We start from the raw sequence: 6,000 nt of genomic DNA, 5'->3' as shown, positions 1-6,000 counted from the left end.
AGAAATTATAGGAAAGGTTGTTCCTTTATCACATGGGTGGCCTCTCTCTGTTGTTTATTAAGGAAAATAGGGAAGGTTCTCCTCACTGTGCCCTTCACTACAGAGCTTCCCATTTCAGCACTTACCTCTTGTCTCAACTTTCTGGAAGAGGCAAAAGCCAGTAACTGAAACTTAAATGGTAAATTCATGGATCACATCTATCTAATGTCATAATATAAAAGAATTAAAAAAAATTTTTTTTTAATTAGAGTATTGACACCTATGCTATTCCTAAGATAATAATTAAAATCAACAAATGTCTATAAATTATTATGACCAGACAGGATTTATTGAGTTCTTGTTAGGATCAAGTCACTGTGCTGTATGTTCAATTACTTTGCCCAGTCCTCAACCAGCCCTATATGGAGGGTAGTATCAGCAGAGAGGCAAGTAACCTGTCCAGGATCCTACATACAGCTAGCAAGAGGCAGGGCTGAGATTTGGACCTACATTTGTCTGACTCAAGAGGCTGCATTTGTAATCATTACCTATACTGCCTCATCCTTCTGTGCCTGGTATTGAGTCATGAGTTAGTAATATGGAAATTAATGATACACAGCCTCCTCTACATATATATTCTTTACATAGAGAGAATATATATATGCATGCCTTCTTTTATTGCACTTTGTTTTATTGAGTTTTGCAGATACTGTGTTTTTTACAAATTGAAGTTTTGTGGCAACCCTGCGGGGAACAAATCTATCGGCACCATTTTCCCAAGAGCATTTTCTTACTTTGTGTCTGTGCCACATTTGGTAATTCTCACAACATTATTATTATTTTCGTTATGGTGATCTGTGATCAGTGATCTTTGATGTTACTATTTTAATTGTTTTTCTGTTTTGTATTTTTAACTAAGATATGTATATTGTTTTTTAAGACATAATGCTATTGCATTCTTAATAGACTACAGTTTAGTGGAAACACAACTTTTATCTGCACTGGGAAACCATAAAAATCTTGTGATTCACTTTATTGCAATAATCACTGCACTGCACTGCACTGTACTATGGTGGTCTAGAACCAAACCCGCAATATCTCTGAGGTATGCCTGTATATAAAATTATATAATTATAATACAGAGTGATTGGTGCTGTATTAACACCATTTAAAAAGGGCTGTAGCAGACCCCAAGAGGTGGAACTGAATTCTAAGTTGAGGTCTGGATAAGAGAGAGAACTGAACATCTTCCAGAGGTTGTTCTAGGTGTTTTCCCATAGACGATCTCATATCATTTTATTCAATTATAAAATACTCCTGTGGGATACATGGGTAATACTATCCCCATTTTACAGATGTGGAAACCAGGTCTCACATGATAATAGCAAACACCTATCTAGTACTTACCATGTGTTGGATGCTATTCTAAAACCTACACATGCATTAGTTCATTTACTCTTCAAAACAATTCAACTGTACAGGTGCAAAGCCCATTTCAGAGAAAAGGAACCTGAGTTCTAGAGTGTTTAAGTCATTTGCCTAAGGTCTTACCACCACTAAGCGGTGAAGCAGGGTGGAGGGGCTCTTGAGTTCATCATGTTACTGCTCTGTAGGGGTTAAGTAACGTGGCCAAAATTATCACCTAGAAAGGGGCAGAGCAGAAGTTGGTCCATGTCTGCCTTTCTGTAATAAACAAATGCCCTTTTAAAAAATTATTTTAGAATTTTTATATTAGAAAAATAGAGTGGAAATATAAATTGGAGTAAAATGCCCTGAACGTAAAGAGTTAGAACTCTGTTCCATGGCAAGGGAAACCCTCAAATGATTTTGAGCAGAAAATTTAAAAAACAATATGATTCAATCTGCATTGAGTAGGAAAAAACTCACTAGAATGTAAAGAATGAATGAGAAGTGGGTGAGGCAGGAAGTAACCAACCCAATGAAGAAGATACTGCAAAAGTCCCAGTGATGAAGGTCTGAGAGAGGACAAGGTCATGGTTAACAGAGAATGGTGGTGGTGGTGGTGGGGATTCAAGAGAGTTCTCAGAGACTGCATTGGCAGGACTTATCCAGTGTGGAGGGAGAGGGACAAGTCAAAGACGAACCTGAAGTTTGTAGCTTGAATGACTAAGAGACTGGTGGTGTTCTTAAATGCCCGGGGTAACACAGAGGGATAAGAAAGTTTTAGATGTGTCAAGTTTCTGGTACATGTAAACCCCTCTGTGCAGCTAAACAGGAGAGAGTCATTTGAGGAGGTAAGAATTATTTAGTCTCCTGGTCTCTGGCAGTGACCTTCCTAAGTAGCCTTCAGGACTGAGTAAGCCAATCTGCTCTTTGTAAGCTGTTCTAGCCAATAGAACAGTTCTATTCTATTGCAGCCTCTTTTCTGCAGCAACACATATGAGGGATGCCATTCACAGACACAGCATCCCTTTAACCACACCCATGATGTCTTAGAATCCTCAAGTTAAGGGAGACAGGTGGTATATATTGTGTATAATTCCCAGAGAACCAGTTGTCATTCCAAATCACAAAGTTTTTTCCTTAAGAATTTCTAGTGACTTAGGAAAATTTTTAGGATGTAATCAGGTTAAGTGGAAAAAAACAGAGAACAAAAATACATATAATATATTCAAAAAATATAATGTATGTATATAACACACATAGAAAAAACACAGGAAGGAAATGCACCAAAATGTTAACACACGTCCTTCATTAAGGAAATATTTACTGAGCACCTGTCATATGCCAGGCATTGTGCTATTCATTAGGTATGGTAAGAAAAATAGACCTATTTGATGCCCTCATACAGCTTACAGTTAGGGAACTAATCTAAGCTAAGAACTTAAAGATATTTATGAAGCAAGTGTACGCATTCTGAGTACAAAATCCTTCTAGTCTTTTATAGTTGACTGAGTCCTTGCTCTCAACCATCATGTTACTGTCCTGCAGGGGTAAAGTAAAATGTCCAAAATTACCAGCTAGAAAGGGGCAGAGCCAGGGCTTGAACCACATCTGTTCCACACCCTCACTGACACCAATTCTTTTAGTGGCTAAACATTATCAAGTGTTTCTAAAACATTTCCCATAGAAACAACTCTCTTTTGCTCTCATGTTTCATTTGTTTACATAATATATGATTAAATTCTATAATTACAATAAAAAGTATAAATGGCATTTCCTTATTTGTGAATAAATGCAAGTGATTCTTGGTGAGCATGGGCCCATCTGGATGGGGCACAAGTGCCTGAACACACTAGAGAAGAACCCCCCCCCAGAGAGGGCAGACAGCAGAAGCAAGAAGAACTACAATCCTGCAGCCTGTGGAACAAAAACCACATTCACAGAAAGATAGACAAGATGAAAAGGCAGAGGGCTATGTACCAGATGAAGGAACAAGACAAAACCCCAGAAAAACAACTAAATGAAGTGGAGATAGACAACCTTCCAGAAAAAGAATTCAGAATAATGATAGTGAAGATGATCCAGGACCTCAGAAAAAGAATGGAGGCAAAGATCGAGAAGATGCAAGAAATGTTTAACAAAGACCTAGAAGAATTAAAGAACAAACAAACAGAGATGAACAATACAATAACTGAAATGAAAAATACACTAGAAGGAATCAATAGCAGAATAACTGAGGCAGAAGAACGGATAAGTGACCTGGAAGACAGAATGGTGGAATTCACTGCTGCAGAACAGAATAAAGAAAAAAGAATGAAAAGAAATGAAGACAGCCTAAGAGACCTCTGGGACAACATTAAATGCAGCAACATTCGCATTATAGGGGTCCCAGAAGGAGAAGAGAGAGATAAAGGACCTGAGAAAATTTTGAAAAGATTATAGTCGAAAACTTCCCTAACATGGGAAAGGAAATAGCCACCCAAGTCCAGGAAGCACAGAGAGTCCCATACAGGATAAACCCAAGGAGAAACACGCCGAGACACATAGTAATCAAAGTGGCAAAAATTAAAGACAAAGAAAAATTATTGAAAGCAGCAAGGGAAAAATGACAAATAACATACAAGGGAACTCTCATAAGGTTAACAGCTGATTTCTCAGCAGAAACTCTACAAGCCAGAAGGGAGTGTCATGAGATACTTAAAGTGATGAAAGGGAAGAACGTACAACCAAGATTACTCTACCTGGCAAGGATCTCATTCAGATTCGATGGAGAAATCAAAAGCTTTACAGACAAGCAAAAGCTAAGAGAATTGCTGAATGCTAAAGGAACAACAAATGCTAAAGGAACTTCTTTAAGTAGGAAACACAAGAGAAGAAAAGGACCTACAAAAAAACCCCCAAAACAATTAAGAAAATAATCATAGGAACATACATATCAATAATTACCTTAAATGTGAATGGATTAAATGCTCCAACCAAAAGACACAGGCTTGCTGAATGGATACAAAAACAAGACCCATCTATATGCTGTCTACAAGAGACCCACTTCAGACCTAGGGACACATACAGACTGAAAGTGAGGGGGTGGAAAAAGATATTCCATGCAAATGGAAATCAAAAGAAAGCTGGAGTAGCAATACTCATATCTGATAAGATAGACTTTAAAATAAAGAATGTTACAAGAGACAAGGAAGGACACTACATAATGATCAAGGGATCAATCCAAGAAGAAGATTTAACAATTATAAATATATATGCACCCAACATAGGAGCACCGCAATACATAAGGCAACTGCTAACAGCTATAAAAGAGGAAATCGACAGTAACACAATAATAGTGGGGGACTTTAACACCTCACTTACACCAATGGACAGATCATCCAAACAGAAAATTAATAAGGAAACACAAGCTTTAAATGACACAATAGACCAGGTAGATTTAACTGATATTTATAGGACATTCCATCCAAAAACAGCAGATTACACTTTCTTCTCAAGTGTGCACGGAACATTCTCCAGGATAGATCACATCTTGGGTCACAAATCAAGCCTCAGTAAATTTAAGAAAACCGAAATCATATCAAGCATCTTTTCTGAACACAACGCTATGAGATTAGAAATCAATTACAGGGAAAAAAACGTAAAAAGCACAAACACATGGAGGCTAAACAATACGTTTTACTAAATAACCAAGAGATCACTGAAGAAATCAAAGAGGAAATCAAAAAATACCTAGAGACAAATGACAATGAAAACACAATGATCCAAAACCTATGGGATGCAGCAAAAGCAGTTCTAAGAGGGAAGTTTATAGCTATACAAGCATACCTCAAGAAACAAGCAAAATCTCAAATAAACAATCAAACCTTACACCTAAAGGAACTAGAGAAAGAACAAAGAAAACCCAAAGTTAGCAGAAGGAAAGAAATCATAAAGATCAGAGCAGAAATAAATGAAATAGAATCAAAGAAAACAATAGCAAAGATCAATAAAACTAAAAGCTGGTTCTTTGAGAAGATAAACAAAATTGATAAACCATTAGCCAGACTCATCAATAAAAAGAGGGAGAGGACTCAAATCAATAAAATTAGAAATGAAAAAGGAGAAGTTACAACAGACACTGCAGAAATACAAAGCATCCTAAGAGACTGCTACAAGCAACTCTATGTCAATAAAATGGACAACCTGGAAGAAACGGACAAATTCTTAGAAAGGTATAAGCTTCCAAGACAGAACCAGGAAGAAACAGAAAATATGAACAGACCAATCACAAGTAATGAAATTGAAACTATGATTAAAAATCTTCCAACAAACAAAAGTCCAGGACCAGATGGCTTCACAGGTGAATTCTATCAAACATTTAGAGAAGAGCTAACACCCATCCTTCTCAAACTCTTCCAAAAAATTGCAGAGGAAGGAATACTCCTGAACTCATTCTATGAGGCCACCATCACCCTGATACCAAAACCAGACAAAGATACTACAAAAAAAGAAAATTACAGACCAATATCACTGATGAATATAGATGCAAAAATCCTCAACAAAATACTAGCAAACAGAATCCAACAACACATTAAAAGGATCATACACCACGATCAAGTGGGATTTATCCCAGGG

Source organism: Eubalaena glacialis, chromosome 9 (genome assembly GCF_028564815.1).
Source record: "Eubalaena glacialis isolate mEubGla1 chromosome 9, mEubGla1.1.hap2.+ XY, whole genome shotgun sequence".
NCBI lineage: Eukaryota > Metazoa > Chordata > Mammalia > Artiodactyla > Balaenidae > Eubalaena > Eubalaena glacialis.
This window is presented reverse-complemented; position numbering follows the sequence as displayed.